This window comes from Dama dama, chromosome X (assembly GCF_033118175.1).
Source record: "Dama dama isolate Ldn47 chromosome X, ASM3311817v1, whole genome shotgun sequence".
NCBI lineage: Eukaryota > Metazoa > Chordata > Mammalia > Artiodactyla > Cervidae > Dama > Dama dama.
In genome coordinates this window covers 98258037-98280945 of record NC_083714.1, presented here as the reverse complement: position 1 = coordinate 98280945, position 22909 = coordinate 98258037, and the positions used below count along the sequence as shown (strand labels likewise).

At 39.5% G+C, this 22909-nt stretch overlaps 1 protein-coding gene across 1 annotated transcript in view; it reads left to right on the top strand.

Moving 5' to 3' along the window:
- Window positions 1-22909, top strand: part of CLCN5 (chloride voltage-gated channel 5) — a 188416-nt gene that overhangs the window by 8583 nt on the left and 156924 nt on the right. The gene's annotated exons all lie outside the window — the stretch shown is intronic.

Sequence of the window (22909 nt, the reverse complement as noted above, 5' to 3'; positions counted from 1 at the left end):
GTGACTCCAGTGTGCAGAGGAATTTGGAAACTGCTGAGCTAATCTGTAGGGTGGTTGCAAGGATTACATGAGAAAATGATGAGAGTAAAATAAGTCAGAAAGAGAAAAACAAAATATCATATATTAACACATATATGTAGAATCTAGAAAAGTGGTATAAATGAGTTTATTTGTAAAGCAGAAATAGAGACACAGACATAGAGAACAAACTTATAGATACCAAGGGTGGAAGGCAGGGGTGAATGGATTGGGAGATTGGGATTGACATATGTGAACTATTGATACTATGTGTAAAATGGATAGCTAATGAGAAACTACTGTATACACAGGAAACTACACTGAGTGCTCTGTGGTGACCTAAATGGGGAGGAAGTAAAAAAAGAGGGAATATACATATACATATAACTGATACACTTTACTGTACAGTAGAAACTAGCACAACATTGTAAAACAATTATACTACAATTTTTTTTAAAAAAAAGAGTCCAGTAAAAAGGGAGAAAAAAAGAAGATCACAGTGCCTGGCATGTGGTAAGTACTCAATACATGGTAACTATTGTCAGTAACTGTTACTTTTTATTATTAATAGTATGATCCCATATTAATACATGTGTCATGTCCATGTATGTTTCTACAAAGAAAAGTCTAAGGGGATAGACCCCAAAGTATTTTTTAAAATAATTGCGGTTGACTTTCTTTTTGTTTATTTGTATCTTTTAATTTTTCTCTATATAACATAGATTCCTTGTTAATTTTTACAAGTATAATTTCTGAAGAAACTATCAGATATATGTATGCAACTTTATATACTAAGGTATTTATAAATGGTGAAAAAATGAAGCTTTATATACTAAGGTATTTATAAATGGTGACAAACTAACATAGGGGAATGTTAGTAAATTACGACAGGTCCACAGAGTAAAATATTTGGCTATTAAAAATCAAGACCAATGCTGAAGAAAATCTTCATGGTATAATGGAAGAGTATGGGATTATTCTGCTTCTGTCTTTTCAATGTAACTGGGAGTTTATATATATCTCTATGTGTTTACATCTGTATACCTATGAATGTGGTGATAAATACAGAATGGATGGAAATGATCCAAAGTTGTTGAACTGGCTATCCCCAGGTAGTAGGATGCATTTATATTTTTTCCCTTTTGTACTTGTATTTTCCAAATTTTATATAATAAATATGTATTTCTTTTAAATCAGAGAACAAGTTGTTTGGAAATGAGGTGTAAAATAGCAGTGCCTCCAACAAGGAAAGAAGTGAATTGTGTGGGCTTCTAGACAGCTGTTTCAGCCTTTCTGTGCCCTCTACCTCCAAAAAACAAAACAAAACACACTAAATCCCTGAGGGTTTTGTTAGAGCAGTTTTTTTTTTAATATTAATTCTTCCTTAAGTATTCTTGTAATTTTTGACTGTCTCTCCTGTTGACTCCAAAAAAACTCTTTTGAGAGTGAGATTGGGGACAGGAAAAGTGTGCAAAAATGGGGAAATTACACTTAATCTAATGTGGGAGTTACATAATAAGGTGAAGTGGCAAAATATGTCCGGGTAAGCGTGAAAATAAAACAGATGCAGTGAGAAACTGTTCTATTGGCTTCAGATCCAAGGCAAGTAAATTTCAACCTTGCAGTTTTTTTTTTTTTTAGCACATCACAGTGTATTTGTAAACACTCTGGTGATTTAGCTAACACTTGGGCGCCAAGGGGAGCATCACAAAGCAGTCAGTGAATTAATCACAGAGCTTCAGTGTGAAATCTTGATGGCTGTGTGGCTTGATACTTCGACCACCATCACCTAGGAAAAGCCATCTGGTCCTGTTCTGTTGACCAAAACGTTAGTATGTGTGTGACTCTCAAATAAAAGGGATGGTGTTAGCACAGGAGTAAAGAAACAGAGCCTCCACTCCCCTCCTTTTTTCTCTCGTGCAGTGTCTCATCTATGGCAGGTACAGGAAATGAGTTCTTCATCTCTCTGCATTATTGCCCTACCACAACTCCTCACTGGGGCAGAATGGGATGGGGTATGGATTATGATGAAAAATACTGAGTAGGGGGTAGCCAAAAAGAGACTTTCACAAAATTTTTCTCTAAGAGCCAGCTATTCCTTCCCAAGCGTCCAGTGTGGAAGGAACATGGGCCTTGGAATCCGATACACCTGCATCTGAACCCATTTCTGCCAGTTGGTAACCAGAGTTCTCTAAGCTCCAAAAGCCTCAGTTATGTCCTCTGGGGTCAAGTGTAGTCTCTGGAGACAGACTCCCTGGGTTTGTATCCTGGCTCTGTTGCTGCTAGCTATAGGCAAGTTATTTCATATCTTTGGGCCTTACCCTCTTCTGTAAAATGGGGTTAATAATAATCATACTTCAAAGGGTATATTGCATTACTCTGTACTATTTATAATTACATGTGAATCTACAAATTATGTTTTTATCTCAATGTAAAATTTTAATTAAAGAGAATAGGAAGAAAGACTTTCTCCTCCATAACAATAATAGTGTTCACACTCAAGGAATTATCACCTATACAATAATTTTATGTAGTTTATAGCCTATATTTTTTTCAATTATCCTAAAGTATCTTTTAGGACTTCCTTGGTGGCTCAGACAGTAAAGCATCTGCCTACAGTGCAGGAGACCCGGGTTCAATCCCTGGGTCAGGAAGATCTCCTGGAGAAGGAAATGGTAACCCACTCCAGTATTCTTGCCTGGAAAATCCCATGGATGGAGAAGCCTGGTAGGCTACAGACCATGGGATCACAAAGAGTTGGACACGACTGAGCGACTTCGCTTCACTAAAGTATCTTTTATAGCATTTTTGAGGAGGCATTTGGTATCCAATCAAGGGACAAATATTTGATTATCTGTCCCTTTCGTTCCTGTTTCTTTGTTTCATTGTGATACATTGACAGTTTTGAAGAAGCCAGGACAGTTGTCATATAAAAAACATTCCTCAGTTTGGCTTTGTGTGATTGTTTTCCTGAGATTAGATTCGAGTTCTGTGCTTTTGGCAAGAAATTTACATAGGTGATGTTGTGTACATCCACTGCATTACATTTTGGGTGAAGACATGTAATGTCAGTTTACCCTGTTATTGGTGATGCTAAAGTAATCACTTATTAAGGCGGTATCTGCCATATCTCTTCATTGCTGAGGTTCTGTTTTTTATAGATAATTAATAAAAAGTATCTGTGGCATGGTACTTTAAGACCTTAGGAATATCCTGTTTCCCAAATCATTCCTCCAACAGTTTTAGCATTAATTGGCAATCTTTATTCAAGTTTCTGAAAAGCAATAATTTTTCTAATTTTATCATCCCTCATTTTTTTTCAACTGGAATTCATCTATAAGGAAGTGCTCCTCCACATTTTATTTTTTATTTAACTATAGTTGATTTATAGTATTATGTTAGTTTCAGGTATATAGCTTCAGATTCTTTTTCATAATAGGTTATCATAAGATGCTGAATATAGTTCCTTGTGCTATATGGTAAATCCTTATTGTTTATCTATTTTATTTATAGTAATGTGTATCTATTAATCCCATACTCCTAGTTTGTGCCTCCCCTTCTTTGGTAACCATAAGTTTGTTTTCTCTGTCCGTGAGTCTGTTTCTCTTTTGTAAATAAGTTGATTTGTATTATATCTTTAGATTCCATATGTAAGTGATATCATATAATATTTGTCTTTGGTTGAGTTATTTCATTTAATATGATAGTCTCTGGATCCATTTATGTTGCTGCAAATGTCTTTATTCTTTTTTATGGCTAACACTCCATTGTATATATGTACTGTATCTTCTTTATCCATTCGTTTGTCGATGGACATTTAGGTTGCTTCCATGTCTTGGCTGTTGTAAATAGTGCTGCAATAAACATTGAGGTGCATGTATTTTTTCAAATTCATTTTCATATTTTTCATATATATGCCCAGGAGTGGGATTGCTGGATCATATGGTAGTTCTATTTTTAGTTTCTTAAGACACCTCCAGACTGTTTTCCATAGTGGCTGCACCAATTTACATTCCCACCAACAGTGTGGGACTCCCACAGTTTTTAAGAGAAACAAATTGTATCCCAAAAGACAAATGCTCATTTTTTCCTCCTGGGAAGTTTCTTTTTTAATTGTGGTAAAATACACATAACATAAAAATTACCAGTTTAGCTATTTTAAAGTACACAATTTAGTGACATTTGGTACATTCACAATGTTGTGAGTACTCTCTAGTTCCAGGACATTTTCATTACACTTCCAAAAGGAAATCCCCTACCCATTAAAAAATAATAATCATGTTGTCCTTTGCTATTACCATATCGTTTTGCCTAGAATATTGTTTCCCTCACACAGTTGTAGGTTACAATGAGAATCACCAAAATGCCTGGCCTGTGATGGCTATTCTCATTGTGTTATAATTGTGACAGAAAGGAAAAATCACTGTGCTCTTACAGGGATGTTTTTTAACTGGAAAGAATCTTTTGAGATGATCTGTTTCCAGAATCTCATCTTGCACAGGAAGAAACTGAGGCCCAAGGAGACTCATTCTGGTCATACAGCTGTCACATGGGGCATAGAGCCAGGATTAGGCCCCCAGCTTGATAATCAGGGCCAATCTGTGTGCCTGTTTATCCCTACTGCATTACACTGCTACCACTTCCGCAGGCTTGTCTATTTTATAATTTTCTGCTAAATGTTTGTTTTTTCCTACTGTTGCTTTCCCTGTTTTATTGCTGTTTTGAAAAGTTTGGTTTTTTCCTCCCCAAAGAATTGCTTTGTCATGGAGGCTTCCAGGATGTGTTTTTTTTCTTCCTGTGCCTCTGTTAGCATTTTTGAAATAAACTATAGGTTCCTTAGGTTTTAACCAGAATTGTGATTCAAAGCTTCCTGTTTCATGTAACACTGTTTTGTGTGTGGCCGGGCAGGGGGAGGGAGGCCTAGAAAGTTTCACTATGGGTGGCAACAAATGTCAGATTTTTCTTCTTCCCATCTTCTGTTTTTTTTAAATTATTTTATTTTTGGCTGCGTTGGGTCATTGCTGCACACAGGCTTTCTCTAGTAGCGGAGAGCAAGAGCTACTCTCTATTTGCTGTGCATGGGCCTCTCATTGCAGTGGCTTCTCTTGTTGCAGAGCAGGGGCTCGAAGCGTGTAGGCTCAGTAGTTGTGGCACACAGGGTTAGTTGCTTTGTGGCATGTGGAATCTTCCTGGACCAGGGATCAAGCCCTTGTCCCCTGCATTGGCAGGCAGATTCTTTACCATTAGACCACCAGGAAAGTCTCCTACCTTCTGTTAACATGCAGGTATTTATAAGACCTGTTGTCAGACCAGAGAAGCTGTTGAGGAGTTAATAGGATGTGGTAACTCCCTAGTAATGGCCTATCTTCATGCTTTTCAACCCAATACCATTCAGGGGTGAGGTAGCATTTTATTGTATTTATTTAGGATTTCTGCCCTTACTACTTCCATGAAGAGCATCAGAATCCACTGCCCTCCCTTGGCCTGGCCTGACCTATGTGTGGCCATCTATGACTAAGCACTGAATATTCCCAGGTCGAAATCATGATCTTTCCTATTTAGCTTGAGAGTGATGAGAGGCAGATGAACAAGGGAATGGACACTATCCAAATGCCAAACTCTGCCAACGGCTTCTTTTCCTTGGGCACTGGACCCTGGTAATTAATAATAATAATAATAATAGAACTTCTTCCTCTTACATTCGCTATACTGCTTGATCCACTATCCGCCCAGATATCAAAGCCAAAAGTTTGTATGGCAGCACATGGTCCTTGCCATTCCCCACATACAGTCCGTCCTTGGTGGCCTAGAGCATTTCAGTAGGTCACTTTCCTGGCAAATGTCTACTTATCTTTCAGTCATCAGCTCAGAGGTCATGTCTTTTCTGTAGCCCTTCCTGAAACCCTGTCTATCCTCTGGTAAAATTCGCTTCTTTGTGTATTTCCCCACTATATTGTATATCCCTTGAAGGCATTGACTATTTTTGTTCAGAACTTTTGTTTTTGTGTCTTCTCTATGCCAGACATTGTGTTGGGTGGATGCTGGGGATATAGTAGTGGCCACAAAAGTCATGATTCTTGTCCTTCTAAGCCTTGCAGTCATGTGGGAGAGTTGGAATGCAAACAAATAAATGCACAAATGTTTCATTATGAAGTGTCGTGAGTGCTATAACGTCCTCTGAAAAAGAATAATAAATAAGACGTAATTTATTGGGAGGAAAGGTCTGGGAAAAAGTGACAAGTTTGGCTGAGGCTGAAGGATAAGCAGGAATTATCCAAGCGAAGAGTTGGGGGAAGGGCATCCCAGGCAGAGGAAACAAAGTGAAAATCCCTGAGGTGGAAAGAACCTGGATTCTTCCCTAGCACAGCCCAGTGGGTCTGTACCATAGTGAAGAAGGTACAAAGGGGCATGGGATGAAATTGGAAGGACGGGACTTCCCTGGTGGTCCAGTGGTTAGGACTTGGCACTTCCACTGCAGGGGGCACAGGTTCGATCCCTGGTTGGAGAACTAATATCCTACATGACAAGCAGTGCAGCCAAAAAAAAAGAAAAAAGGAAAAAAAAAAAAAAAGAAATTGGAAGAGTGAGCAGAGAACTGGTCACTGGTCACACAGGGTTTCATAGGCCATGTAACCAAGTATCCTAAGTGCAGTGTGGAGGCTTTGCAGGTAGATTGGACAGAGCAGTTTTCAGTGAAGGAGAGGGGTGTGTCTCTATCACTTTTTAAAAAAATTCATTTTAATTGGAAGATAATTACCTTACGATATTGTGATGGTTTTCGCCATATGTTGACATGAATCAGCCACGGGTGTACGTGTGTCCCCCCCATCCTGAACCCCCTCCCAGCTCCCTCCCCACCCCATCCTTCTGGGTTGTCCCAGAGCACCGGCTTGAGTGACCTGCTTTGTGCATCAAACTTGTACTGGTCATCTATTTTACATATGGTAATATACATATTTCAATGCTGTTCTCTCAAATCATCCCACCCTTGCCTTCTCCCACTGAGTCCAAAAGTCTGTTCTTTACATCTGTGTCTCTTTTGCTGCCTTGCATATAGGAACGTCGTTACTGTCTTTCTAAATTCCATATATATATACTTTAATATATAGTATTTGTGTTTCTCTTTCTGACTTACTTCACTCTGTATAATAGGCTCCAGTTTCATCCACCTCATTAGAACTGACTCAAATGCATTCCTTCTTATGGCTGAATAATATTCTATTGTATATATGTACCACAACTTCCTTACCCGTTTGTCTGCCAAAGGACATCTAGGTTGCTTCCATGTCCTGGCTATTGTAAACAGTGCTGCAGTGAACTTTGGGGTACTTGTGTCTCTTTCAATTCAGGTTTCCTTGGTGTGAATGCCCAGCAGTGGAATTGCTGGATCATATGGCAGTTCTATTCCCAGTTTTTTAAGGAATCTCCACACTGTTCTCCATAGTGACTGTACCAGTTTGCATTCCTACCAACAGTGTAAGAGGATTCCCTTTTCTCCACACTGTCTCCAGCATTTATTCTTTGTAGACTTTTTAATGTTGGCCATTCTGACCAGCATGAGATGATGCCTCATTGTGGTTTCGATTTGCATTTCTCTGATAATGAGTGATGTTGAGCATCTTTTCATGTGTTTATTAGCCATCCTTATATCTTCTTTGGAGAAATATCTGTTTAGTTCTTTTGCCCACTTTTTGATTGGGTTGTTAGTTTTTCTGGTATTGAGCTGTATGAACTGCTTGTATATTTTGGAGACTAATTCTTTGTCAGTTGTTTGGTTTGCTATTATTTTCTCCCATTCTGAAGGCTGTCTTTTCACCTTGCTTATAGTTTCCTTCATCATGCAAAAGCTTTTACGTTTAATTAGGTCCCATTTGTTTATTTTTGTTTTTATTTCCATTACTCTGGGAGGTGGGTCATAGAGAACCTTGCTGTGATTTATGTCAGAGTGTTCTGCCTATGTTTTCCTCTAAGAGTTTTATAGTTTCTGGTCTTACATTTAGATCTTTAGCCCATTTTGAGTTTATTTTTGTGTATGGTGTTAGAAAGTGTTCTAGTTTCTTCCTTTTACAGGTGGTTGACCAGTTTTCCCAGGACCACTTGTTAAAGAGATTATCTTTTCTCCATTGTATATTTGCCTCCTTTGTCAAAGATAAGGTGTCCATAGGTGCGTGGATTTATCTCTGGGCTTTCTATTTTGTTCCACTGATCTATATTTCTGTCTTTGTGCCAGTACCATACTGTCTTGGTGACTGTAGCTTTGTAGTATAGTCTGAAGTCAGGCAGGTTGATTCCTCCAGTTCCCTTTTTCTTTCTCAAGATTGCTTTGGCTTTTTGGGGTCTTTTGTGTTTCCATACAAATTGTGAAATTATTTGTTCTAGTTCTGTGAAAAATATCATTGGTAGTTTGATATGGAGTGCATTGAATCTATAGATTGCTTTGGGTAGTATACTCATTTTCACTGTATTGAAGCTTCCAAACCAAGAACATGGTATATTTCTCAATCTGTTTGTGTCATCTTTGATTTCTTTCATCAGTGTTTTATAGTTTTCTGTATACAGAAAATATTTTATTCTTTTTGTTGTGGTGGTGAATGGGATTGTTTCCTTAATTTCTCTTTCTGATTTTTCATTGTTAGTGCATAGGAATGCAAGCGATTTCTGTGTGTTAATTTTATATCCTGAAACTTTACTATATTCATTGATTAGCACTAGTGATTTTCTGGTGGCATCCTTAGGGTTGTCTACATAGAGGATCATGTCATCTGCAAACAGTGAGAATTTTACTTTTTTTTTTTCCAGTCTGTATTTCTTTTTCTTATCTGCTGTGGCTCGGACTTCCAAAACTATGTTGAATAGTAGTGGTGAGTGATACCCTTGTTTTTTGTTCCTGATTTTAGAGGAAATGCTTTCAGTTTTTTTGCCATTGAGCATAATGTTTGCTGTGGGTTTGTCATATATGGCTTTTATTATGTTGAGGTGTGTTCCTTTTATGCCTACTTTCTGGAGAGTTTTTATCATAAATGGTCATTGAATTTTGTCACTTTTGCATGCCAACTGTCTAGCAGAGAGTACCTGCCACATACTATGTGTTCATTGAGGCTTTGTTTAATGAGTAGTACTTGGCTTGCCTTCCTACCAGGATTTCCATGAATATTAAAGTAGGTAAAATATGCTAAAGTGCTTTGCAAAATGTAGAATGTTAAACAAGTGTTATCCTATTAGATGTGATTCACTGGATTCTATGCAGTGATGCTTACAGATGTTCACTACCATTGGTGTGGGGAGGAGGGAAACATTTTAAACTAGTGAAATGTCAACCAGATCATTCCAAGCCATTAATACATTAATGTACTCATTTCTTACATATTCAAAGTGTGCCTCTATTACCAATGCCTTTAACTAATTATGGGTGAGTGTATACCACCTTATATCACACCATTATGTAGCACTCCTGGTGTTAGAGATAATTATGTTGCCAGAAGCAGTATAGGTTTCTCTTCTATGCTGAATTCTCTCAATAAAATCTCTGAGCCTAAAGAATTCATTATTGAAGAGCTGGATAAACTGTGAAGAATAGCACCCTCTGAATTTGCATTTGGATGGGGCAAGGCTAATCACAGCAGGATGTGGCTGCCACTAGCCATGGCATCTAGTTTTCTTGACTGTTAAAGATGTAACAAAATCATCAGTGTGCTGCTATTTTTGTGTCAGATATCTGGTTCCCTATTTGAACTGCAGGAACTTCAGACCAGGTAATTGACTTTTTTAAAGCACACACCCTGTGCAGTTTTGGTGGGAGTATAAATTGTTAGAGCCCATTTGGAGGGCAGCTTGAACGTTCTTATCAAAATGTTAAATATATGTCCCTTTTGTCCCAGTGACTCTAGTCTAAAAAGAAACTGCACAAAAGCCACTTGTTACCTGGATGTTCGGTGCCTCATTATTGCCATTTATTCACTGTTGATAATTGTGATGTTCATCATGAGAGACAAGTTACATTAATAATGGTGTATACACACTATGGAATGTATTTCATTAAAAAGAGGGAAGATGGCCAAGATAGATTTTAACTGGGAAAAGAAAGGTGCAGAATGGTATTGTATGGTCCCATTTGTACAGCAGAACAAAGTAGGGAGGTATAGGTTAGATAGATCTGAGTTTATATGCATAAGTAATTTACATATGCATAGACATCTTCTGCAAGTGATACTCACGAAACAGTTATCAGTTCTTTATTTTATTTTATTTTTTTTATTAGTTGGAGGCTAATTACTTCACAACATTTCAGTGGGTTTTGTCATACATTGATATGAATCAGCCATAGTTCTTTAAGATTAGGAATGGCTAGCTGCAAGCTGTCATTTTCACTTGACACTTCTATATTGCTTGACTTGTTTACAACAAGCTATACTGTCTTTTAATAATAGTCACTAGATTCTTTTCTTGACATTGTTATACGAAGAAATGAAAGATGTAATAGTGGTTGAGGTGAGAGGTCAGGTCTGAAGCACAGGAGGCAGAGTCTGGACAAATCAAAGGCCTTTGAAAGCTACCAGGGAATCATCATGACCAGGAGGCTTGGGGGATGAGGTGGGGTGGGTGTGGCTTTCTTAAAGCTTAATACTAAGAAAATGAGATAAAATTAGGTGAAAATCAGGATTTTGTTAGGTTTTCTTGATGAAGCAATTTTAATTATGTCATTAGTTTTGATACATGGATATTTTAATGCCTAAGTTGCATAATAATTGTATTCTAGGCCACAATTAAACAATTAAGTGTCTGAATAAATATCTGTTGTTCTTGTTCCACTTGTTTAAATATTGTAATTGAATGTTACACTACAATTTCTTAAGCTTTTTTGCTTAAGGATGGAAGAGGAATGCTAGTATAGTCTTATGTTTGAGGCAGAGAAGATTTAAGTTATCTGTATTTGCATAATAAAGTTTTGATTAAGTTAAATCTTCAAATGCTTCAGGCTCATTTTTAGCCCACTCTCTCCTCAGCAAAAGAAGGCTTTTGCCTGAGCTGCAAGAAGTAAAAGTTACTCCCAGTTGACTGTCCTCTTGATTTGGTATCATGAATAGTTCCCTCACCCAGTTGTGTCTATGTGGAGACAAGAGTCACTATCCAGTCTTGGCTGAACCTGATTCTTTAGTATTTGGAATTTTAGCCAGGAGATGAATGGTAGAAGACTTAAAAATGGATTAAGAAGCAAGACAGGTTTTACTCTAGGATGTATAATTGTATGTCTGTGTAATTGGGCAGGTGGCAGAGGCTGGAGGGATGGAAACAATTGTGAGAAAGAAGAAAGGCTAAGGACTTTCAGGCTGAAGATGGTCATAGAAAGACTGGAATCATAGAGAGTGCCACTTTTGAGAGATGTTTCTGGTTCTAGAAACCGTAGAGCATGAGGAGCTGCCTGTACTGTGGCTTTATGTTGAGCCTGAACCCAGACCTGGAAGTTATGCTCAGAGAACAGACAGGAAGATTTTTTTCATTGCTGATGATCAGAGAAGCTGTTACAATTGTCCCCAGCTTGGACTAGGCATAAAGGAGGGGAAAACTGGGAAAAGAAACAGACATCCTAGAAAGACATGCAGGTGGGAAGGAGATACTGGAATTGCAGAGGATTAGTTAGGAGATTGCTGCAGTGTGAGGGCCTGGATATAAGATGCTAATTTGGGAGAATTAAAGGAAGAAGGATGAGGCTTCTTTCCTAGCTCAGTTGGTAAAGAATCTGCCTGCAGTGCAGGATACCCGGGTTTGATCCCTGGGTCGGGAAGATCCACTGGAGAAGGAAATGGCAACCCACTCCAGTATTCTTGCCTTGAGAATCGCATGGACAGAGGAGCCTGGCAGGCTATAGTCCATGGGGTTGCAAGAGTTGATACAACTTAGCGACTAAACCACCAAAGGAAGGATAAATGTGAGAGACATCACAAAAGAAGATATGACAAAGCTTGGCTACTGGTCAACTTTGGAGGGAGAAGCAGAGTAAAGAACAACCCAAGATTTCACATTATTTAACAGAAACATTGTGAGCCAAAAGTAGCCATTGTAACATAAAAGATGATAGGAGTTTTTATTACCTTTCTAGATTAAGAGAAAATCTGCTTCTCAGTAAAATTGACTTGTTGTTCAGTCATTTAAGTTGTGCCTTGACTCTTTGCTACCCTGTGAAACTGTAGCACACCAGGCTGCCCTGTCCTCCACTATCTTCTGGAGTTTGCTCCAGTTCATGTCCATTGAGTCAGTGATGCTCTCTAACTTTTTTTGCCTTCTATCTTTACCCGCATCAGGGTCTTTTCCAATGAGTCCACTCTTCACATCAGGTGGTCAAAATATTGGAGCTTCAGCTTCAGCAACAGTCCCTCCAATGAATATTCAGGGTTGATTTCCTTTAAGATTGACTTCCTTTAAGATCAGTCTTTTAAGATTGATCTCCTTGCAGTCCAAGGGACTCTCAAGAGCCTTTCTCCAGCACCACAGTTTGAAAGCATCAATTCTTCAGGGCTCAGCCTTCTTTATGGTCCAACTCTCATATCCATACTTGACTACTGGCCAAACCATAGCTTTGACTATAGGGACCTTTGTCGGCAAAGTGGTATCTCTGCTTTTGAATGCACTGTCTAGGTTTGTCATATCTTTTCTTCCAAGGAGTAAACATCTTTTAATTTCATGGCTGCAGTCACTGTCACCAGTGATTTTGGAGCCCAAGAAAATAAAATTTGTCACTGCTTCCACTTTTTCCCCTTGTGTTTGACTTACTGGTTTATAATCAAATTATTTAACCCTCCTTTGTCAGTATTTACTCATCTGTAAAGTGTAGTGTTACCTGTAACTGAAAAGCCTCTGAAATAGCAGAGATTGTCTGATTTTTTTTTTTTAACTTTCATATTTCAGAATTTGAGTGCTTGTGCTCAGTAATGTAAAATTGAGTTTCAGTGTGAGTACACTCACTTTTATATCTTATATTGGCAAAACAATAATCATAATATTGATAATGATGTTTCATCTCCCTCTTCTGAACTCCTGCCTCTGTTACTGCCTTTAATTAATTGCCAGATGAATTCTAACACCTGCCTTATAATATCTTTTCTATCATTATCTCAAGCTGCTGTTTAAATTCTTTATTATGGTTTAACTTTTTAAAATGTTTAAATTAGCTCCCCATATAGAGTGGAAAATACTTGAGGGACAGGAACATTCATGTTTCTAATGCCTTAAATAGAGGCACCCAGGAAGGTTATTGATTTGTTTTGACCAGTTCATATGGTATAGTAGGACTGTCTCTTTTGTTTTGTCCATTATGCCTTATTAATATGGCCTCAGGTAACACTTGAGTTTTTCGCAGCTACATCTTACTATGAGCTCATAATGAGCCCAAAGCCTACTTCTTACTCCAAGTATGTCTGTCTTTCTCACTTTCTTTTTAAATATTTTTATTTACAAAAAACTTTCTATCTAGGCTTTTACTTAAACCTTAATGTAGTTAAATTTTTATTTCTTGTTCATCCTGTTAGTTTTAGCATTATTATTGTACATATGTCATGAATATCTTTACCCAAGTAATTAATAAAATAGTGCATGGTTTTAGTTTTCTATTGCTGTACAATAAATTACCACAAACTTAGTGTATTATTTCACAGTTTCCATGGTTCATGAGCCTGTCATGGCTTGGCTAGGTCCTTTGCTCATTCTCTCAGGCTGTAATCAATGTATTGGTTGGGACCACAAGTCTCACCTGAGGCCTTGGGGTCTTCTTCCAAGCCTACATACCTGTTGGCAGAATTTAGTTCTTCAGTTGGTTGTAGGATTGAGACCTTCACATCCTAGTGGCTACCTGTAGTTCCCTGCAACATGGCCCTCTTCATGGGCACTTCACAACATAGTAGTTCACTTCATCAAGGCCAGCAAAGGACAAAATCTGTATGTCACCACAGCAAGAAGGAATCATAATAAACATGGGAATGACATCCATCACACTTGCTGTATTCTGTTGGCTAGAAGCTGGTCACAGGTCCCACCCTTACTCAAGGCAAGGGCATAAACACCAGGAGGTAGGAATTATTGGAGGTAGCCTACAAGTGTCTGTCACACACGGCATAAAACTGAATGAGGATAATTGAAGACTTGCAATTTACCAGTAAGCCATCAGTTCAGTTCAGTTCAGTTGCTCAGTCATGTCCGACTCATTGGCTACCCCATGGACTGCAGCATGCCAGGCCTACCTGTCCATCACCAACTCCCGGAATTTACTCACACTCATGTCTATTGAGTCGGTGATGCCATCTAACCATCTCATCCTCTGTCATCCCCTTCTCCTCCCACCTTCAATCTTTCCCAGCATCAGGGTCTTTTCCAGTGAGTCAGTTCTTCGCATCAGGTGGCCAAAGTATTGGAGTTTCAGCTTCAGCATCAGTCCTTCCAGTGAATATTCAGGACTGATTTCCTTTAGGATGGACTGGTTGGATCTCCTTGTAGTCCAAGGGACTCTGAAGAGTCTTCTGCAACACCACAGTCCAAAACCATCAATTCTTTGGCACTCAGCTTTCTTTATAGTCCAACTGTCACATCCATATATGACTACTGTAAAAACCATAGCTTTGACTGGATGGACCTTTGTTGGCAAAGTAATGTCTCTGTTTTTTAATATGCTGTCTAGGTTGGTCATAACTTTTCTTTTATGGAGCAAGCGTCTTTTAATTTCATGGCTGTAGTCACCATCTGCAGTGATTTTGGAGCCCAAGAAAATAAAGTCCGTCACTGTTTCCTTTGTTTCCCCATCTGTTTGCCATGAAGTGATGGGACCAGATGCCATGATCTTAGTTTTCTGAATGTTGAGTTTTAAGCCAGCTTTTTCACTCTCCTCTTTCACTTTCATCAAGAGGCTCTTTAGTTCTCCCTCACTTTCTGCCATAATTATGGTGTCATCTGCATATCTGACGTTATTGATATTTCTTCCGGCAATCTTGATTCCAGCTTTTGCTCATCCAGTCCAGCATTTCTCATAATGTGCTCTGCATATAAGTTAAATAATCAGGGTGACAGTGTACAGCCTTGACGAACTCCTTTCCCGATTTGGAACCAGCCTGTTCCGTGTCCAGTTCTAACTGTTGCTTCTTGACCTGCATACAGATTTCTCAGGAGGCAAGTCAGGTGGTCTGGTATTCCCATCTCTTTAAGAATTTTCCACAGTTTGTTGTGATCCACACAGTCAAAGGCTTTGGCATAGTCAATAAAGCAGAAGTAGATGTTTTACTGGAACTCTCTTGCTTTTTCTGTGATCCAATGGATGTTGGCAATTTGATCTCTGGTTCCTCTGCCTTTTGTAAATCCAACTTGAACATTAAGCCATCAAGGGATACTTACTGAGCAAGGCTGTTCTAGCAGCTGTGACTCTTTATTGTCATTCAGTGAATGTTTCTTTTTTCACCTTGCTTACAAAGATATAATGAGAGGTGATGTTCAATAATTTACCTGATATCATTCATCATGTGGGGCCTTCCACTGAGACAAAGAGCACTCGAGCAGGAGTAGAGCTGTGGAGATGGAGATTTCAGTTAGGATACCTGTAGATATCCAAGTAGAGATTCATCTTGCTGGGTTTGGGGCTTACTAAAGGGTTTGGGCTTCCCCAGTGGCTCAGATGGTAAAGAATCTGCCTGTTATGCAGGAGACCCAGGTTCAATCCCTGGATTGGGAAGATTCTGTGGTGAAGGGTATGGCAACCCACTCCAGTATTCTTGCTTGGAGAATCCCCATGGACAGGGAAGCCTGGAGTGCTACAGTCCGTAGGGTAGCAAAGAGTCGGACATAACTCAGTGACTAACACTTTCACTTTACTTTGCACTGGAATAGAGATTTGGGAGTCTTATAAAGATGGGGCTTCCCTGGTGGCTCAGACAGTAAAGAATCTGCTTCCAATGCAGGAAACCCAGGTTCGATCCCTGGGTCAGGAAGATCCCCTAGAGAAGGGAATGGCAACCTACTCCAGTATTCTTGTCTGGAGAATCCCACGGACAGAGGAGCCTGGCGGGCTACAGTCCATGGGTTCACAAAGAGTTGGACACGACTGAGCGACTAACACACACATACATAAAGATGGTAAAAAGTTTTCTAGAGTGTGTGTATAGTTTGAGAGAGGGAAGGTACCAAGGGTGAGGTTCTGGGGAAACCTGAGTACTTTGAGTCCCCTGACCTCCTAATCCAACAATTTAAGTGGAAAAAGGAAACAAGTTATCCAGCTTCAGAGGAAAAGTTGTTTTATTTTTGTTTGCTTTTGCCTTCTGTCCCATCTCTTCCTGTCTATTCCAGGTAGCACTTATCCAATTATCCCCCTTTTCTTCTGTTATGTTTTCTTTCTTTCCACTGGACCCATTTGGTAGACTCCGTAAACATGTAGTGGTATCCCTTTGCTGTGCCATCTAGCTATTAATACCTACCTAGCCAGCCATCTAACCTTTCTGGGCCTCAATTTTCTCAAAGATTGAAGGGCATGATATAGGGAGAAGGCTATGATTTTTAAGAAGCCTCTTTAAGAGGTTTAAATCTTTTAAGAGGCTTAATCTTTTAAGATCTAGATTTTGTTCTGTCATCTTATTTCTCTCCCCTCTTTCCCTTTTTGGTTCTGTTGACAGTTCAGTTCCTTTTTGAAACTTCCCTCCCTTGGCCACAGAGTTGTTGTATTCTTCTGGTTCTCTTTCTGCCTGCCTCTCCTGCTGTTGTTTCTTTGCTTTTGATTCCTTCTGTCCCCTAATTATCTTCATATTTAGGTGGGTTGAGTTCTTTGCCTTTTCTCCCTTTGTATTCTCTCCCTACGAGATTCCATCTCCTCTTTTTTTTTAAACTTTTTATTTTTGTATTGGGGTATAGCTGATTAACAAACAAATGATGTGATAGTTTCAAGTGAACAGCTAAAGGACTCAGCTATACATAAACATGTTTCCATTCTCTCCCAAGGGTTTCCTGGGTAGCTCAGCTGGTAAAGAATCCACCTGTAATGCAGGAGCCCCTGGTTCGATTTCTGGGTCAGTTCCCCTGGAGAAGGGATTGGCTACCCCTCTAGTAGTCTTGGGATTCCCTCATGGCTCAGTTGGTAAAGAATCTGCCTGCAGTGCAGGAGACCCAGGTTCGATTCCTGAGTGGGAAAGATCCCCTGGAGAAGGAAATGGCAACTCACTCCAGTATTCTTGCCTGGAGAATCCCATGGACAGAGGAGTCTGGTGGGCTGTAGTCCATGCAGTTGCAAGAGTCAGACACAACTTAGTGACAAAACCACCATTCTCTCGCAAACTCCCCTCCCATTCACACTGCCACATAACATTGAGCAGAGTTCCATGTGCTACATAGTAGGTTATCAATTTCAAATATACCAGTGTGTACATGTCCACTCCAAATTCCCTAACTATCCCTTCCCTCCATCTTCCCTGCCTCCAGCAACCATAAGCTCCATTTCTCTGAGTCTGTGAGTTTGTTTCTGTTTTGTAAGTAGGTTCATTTGTATCACTTTTTTTAGATTCCACATATAAGAGATGTAATTCAGTATTTCTCCTTTTCTGTCTGACATATTTCACTCAATATGAAAATCTCTAGATCTGTCCCTGTTGCTTCATGTGGCATTTTTCAGTCTTTTTAATGGCTGAGTAATATTCCATTGTATATATGTACCACATCTTCTTTATATAGTCTTCTGTTGATGGAAATTTAGGTTGCTGCCATGTCTTGGCTATTGTAGATTTGATTTGTATTTCTCTAATAATTAGTGATGTTGAGAATCTTTTCCTGTGCTGATTGTCCATCTGTATGTCTTCTTTGGAGAAACGTCTATTTAGGTCTTCTGCCCATTTTTGAGTGGGTTGTTTTGATGCTGTTAAGCGTCATGAGCTGTTTTTAAATTTTGGAGACTAATCCCTTATTGGTCACATTATTTGCAAATACTTTCTCCCAATCTGTGGGTTGTGTTTTTGTTTTGTTTATTGTTTCCTTTGCTGTGTAAAAGCTTTTAAGCAGGTCCCATTTGTTTATTTTTGTTTTTATTTCCACTATTCTGGGAGATGGATTGAAAAAGATGTTGCTGTGATTTATGTCAGCATAAACACAGTGTTCTGCCTGTGTTTTCCTCTAGAAGTTTTTTAGTGTTTGGTCTCATATTGAGGTCTTTAATCCATTTAGAGCTTATTTTTGTGTATGGAGTTAAAAATGATCTAATTTCATATTTTTTTTACATGTAGCTGTCTAGTTTTCCCAGCACCATTTGTAGGAGAGACTGTCTTTCCAACATTGTGTAGTCTTGCTTCCTTTGTCATAGATCAATTGACCATAGGTTCATGGGCTTATTACCTCTTGGTTTTTAATTGTAGAAGTAACATGTGATTACATGTTTATCTTAAAAAATAATATAGAAGCATCTTGAGTAAAAAAATGAATGTTCTCTTTTAACCTCCTCCTCAGATGTAACCACTATTGTCATATTGGTATCCTTCCATGTGTTGAGTCCCAAACCCATAAACTTAGCTCTCAGTTCAGTTCAACCGCTCAGTCATGTCCAATTCTTTGCGGCCCCATGGGCTGCACTACGCCAGGCTTCCCTGTCCAACACGAACTCCTGGAGCTTACTCAAACTCATGTCCATTGAGTTGGTGATGCCATCCAACCATCTCATCCTTTGTCATCCCCTTCTCCTCCCGCCTTTGATCGTTCCCAGCATCAGGGTCTTTTCCAGTGAGTCAGTTCTTCGCATCAGGTGGCCAAAGTATTGGAATTTCAGCTTCAGCATCAGTCCTTTCAATGAATATTCCAGACTGATTTCCTTTAGGATGGACTGGTTGGATCTTAACTCTACTTTTTCATCTACAGCTTCAATCTGAATACTGTTAGCTCTAATGCTCTACTAGACTTCCCTGGTGGCTCAGATGGTAAAAGCGTCTGGCTATCATGTGGGAGACCCGGGTTTGATCCCTGGGTCGGGAAGATTCCCCCTGGGGAAGGAAATGGCAACCCACTCCAGTACTCTTGCCTGGAAAATCCCACGGACCAATGGAGGAGCCTGGTGGGCTACAGTCCATGGGGTCTCAAAGAGTCGGACACGAGTGAGCGACTTCACTTCAATGCTGTACTATCAGCCTATGAAATAAGTTAGATGAATGATTTTGGGCATGTGGTTGATGTGATTCATTCTGTGGTTGTTTCTGTTCTGTGTTTCTTTCATGTCTAATATGTATATATTTTTGTGTCCACATAGCATTAATGATATTCCCTATATGTTTGGTTGATCCTATTATTTTATGACTGATAAGCTCTCATTAGCCTTTCTTCCCAGTTTGCTTATATGTACAGACCCAAAGAACTAGAATAACCCTCTGTCAAAACTTAGATGAAAAGGTGGATGACTAGGTATAAGACCCAGTCACTGGAAACCAGTACATGTGAGCACTTAGGTGTGTAAGAGGAAGCATGGGGATTTGTTGGAGGAGAATTAAGTAATAGATGGATAGTTTGTTGGAAATTTTTATTTGAAGTTAAAGCCAGTGTTCTAACCTTAAAGAGAAATATCATGGGCTCTCAATATGTTAATCTAAAATATTAGCTGCTTCCCAGGTGGTGCGGTGGTAAAGAATCTGCCTGCCAATACAGGAGGCTCAAGAAACATGAGTTCGATCCCTGGGTCAGGAAGATCTCCTGGAGGAGGAAATGGCAACCCACTCCAGTATGCTTGCCTGGGAAATTCCATGGCTCCAAGAGCCTGGTGGGCTACAGTCTATGGGTCACAAAGAGCAGGACATGACTGAGTGACTGAGTGCAGACATAAAATATCAGCTACTGAAATTGCTATTTGTGTGAAAACATTGTTTTGCTCTGAAAAAGATAAATGGATAAGTTCTGCAGTGTGAGTCACTTTACAAAAGTGTTTCCTGGTGTATGTGTGTTAAATGCACATTAATTGGCAAGATTATGCTTTTGAGAATCCAGATTGCTGCCAGAAGTTGATTACTCCATGTTGTATTATTGATCCTCCATGTTGTATTAATGAGTCTATGTCATAAGCAAATGACACACTGAAAATTGCAAGTCTCTGTATATGCTTAATTATAAAGGAATTGGGGCTTCCCTTGTAGCTTAGTTGGTAAAGAATCTGCCTGCCATGCTGGAGACCCGGGGTTCGATTCCTGGGTCAGGAAGATCCCCGGGAGAAGGAAATGGCAACCCACTCCAGTATCCTTGCCTGGAGAATCCCATGGAAAGAGGAGCCTGGCAGGCTGTAGTGCATGGGGTCACAAGAGTCAGACATGACTTAGCGACTAAACCACCACCACCACTACAAAGGAATTGAGGGTCACCTCAGTGTCTGGAGGCATTTTTGGTTATCACAGCTGTGGGGGATGTTACTGACATATAGTGAGTAGAAATCAGGGTAACTGCTAAATATCCTATAATGCCCAGGTCATGCCCCTCACCCCCACCAAAGGATGCTCTGACCCAATATGTCAGTAGTGCTTAAGGTGAGAAACCAGGGAATTTGGGTTGGGAAGAGATCCATGCAGGTCGTCACTGATGCTCTTTTGTGTTCATGCTGATGTCCCATAATTGTTAACCTTGAAGGATATGACGATTATTTGGATTTCAGTGATAAAAGCATAAATATCAGATAAATTACCCTTACTTGCTTTTTAGCTATTCTAATTATTTGGATACCAGAGGAAATTATTTCCAATCTTTGTCAATACTCATTTTTTTCAGGAGGAACTTGTTGCCAGAACAGGCAAAGAGAGATAAAAAAGAATGTGAAGACCTGATGCAGTTTTGAGTTATTGCTCTGGTGTACTGCATTCGATGGAGAAGGAAATGGCAACCCACTCCAGTATTCTTGCCTGGAGAATTCCATGGACAGAGGAGCCTGGCAGGCTGCAGTCCATGGGGTCACAGAGAGTCGGACATGACTGAGTGACTAACACATACACAGACGCACACACTACATTCAAATTCTTATTTATTTGTTTCTGGCTGTGCTGGGTCTTTGTTGCTGATCAGGCTTTTCTCTAGTTGCAGTGAGTGGGGGCTACTCTTCGTTACAGTGCCTGGGCTTCTCATTGCAGTGGTTCCTCCTGTTGCAGAGCACAGGCTCTAGGACATGTGGGCTTCAATAGTTGCAGAGTGTGGGCTTAGTAGTTGCAGTTCCCAGGCTCTAGAGCACAGGCTCAGTAGTTGTGGCACATGGACTTAGTTGCTTTGTGGCATGTGGATCTTCCCAGACCAGAGACTGAACCCACTGAACCCAATGTCTTCTGCATTGGAAGGTGGATTCTTTACCACTGAGCCCCCAGGGAAGCCCTGTATTCTAATTCTTAATCCTAAATATTGCAGGTGAATTTATCTTAAACTGAGATGTAGCTTAGGAGTTTAGGTGTGTTGCCCAGGGTCACATAGTGATTTAATTATAAACTCTGGGCCAGAAATCAGGTCTCCTGACTTCTAGGCTATTATTTTTTCAGTTCTGCCATTGCTTCTGTGTTGCTTCTTTTCCTGAAGAGCACAATCAAGTATGTCAAAGATTGGATGGTCTTGGATACCGGATGTTTTGTGAATTTTTGCAAGAATATTCAACCTCACTGGTCTTCTAAGAAAAAAGCAACAAAATAATCCAAAATACTGCAGAGTAAAACTCAAGGAGTTATACATTTTCACCAATTAATATGGATACAGTATTACCCAAATGGGGGATGGAGCTTAAAGGAAGTGGTAGGGTGCAAAGACCTTTAGTATAACACAGCTGGATGGCATTTCTTTAAGCTACCATTTTGAAAATGTTGCCTTCTGGACTGACTCCGAAACTCCATTGGGCTAGCACTGTGGAATTTAAATGGGTAAAAAATATGATTTTCCATTGCTCCCAACTGCCCTGCATGGTTTACTAGACGAGTATTTAAAAGGAAATAGAACCAGCATTGATTTATTTTGTGAACCTAGGAAGTTCTGATTAGTTTCTTCATATGCTCAGGTCTTTCATATAGTAAATGGAAGATGTTAATGATAAAGGTAGTTAATTGTTTTGTTAATTATAGATATCTTTTACTTAGGATTAAGAACATCCAAAGGTAGTATGCTGTTTATTGATGGAACCACAAAGGTTGAAAGGATATGAGGTTTGCAAATTGTCATAACAGCAACAACATAAGAAGCTCTTTACACACATCAGCTCAGACTATCATAATTACCTTACAAAGTGGGCCATATTGTGTTATTTTACAGATAAAAAAATGAAATTTACAGAGCTGTTTTGGTAGAACATAGAACTATTTAACTTCCTAAAGGTAGTTAATATTTATTGAGCCCTTACAATTTGCCAGGTACTGTCCTAAGCCCATGTGTTTAAACTTCAGATCAATGCTCTAAGGTGCATATTGTTATTCCCATTTTAAAATTGAGGAAACTGAGGTAAAGACAGGTTAAGTGAGTAGCTTTTATAGCTAATAGTAAGTGCCTATTATGAATTGATGTGAATTGAGATATGCTGTTGGAGAAGGCAATGGCACCCCACTCCAGTACTCTTGCCTGGAAAATCCCATGGACGGAGGAGCCTGGTAGGCTGCAGTCCATGGGGTTGTGAAGAGTCAGACAGGACTAAGCAACTTCACTTTCACTTTTCACTTTCATGCACTGGAGAAGGAAATGGCAACCCACTCCAGTGTTCTCGCCTGGAGAATCCCAGGGACAGCGGAGCCTGGTGGACTGCCATCTGTGGGGTCACACAGTCGGACATGACTGAAGCGACTTAGCAGCAGCAGCAGCAGAGATATGCTATAAATGGAAAATACCCACTAGATTTCAGAGACTTAGTATGATAAAATGAATATACAGTATTTCAATAATTTTTTAAAGTACTGATTCCATG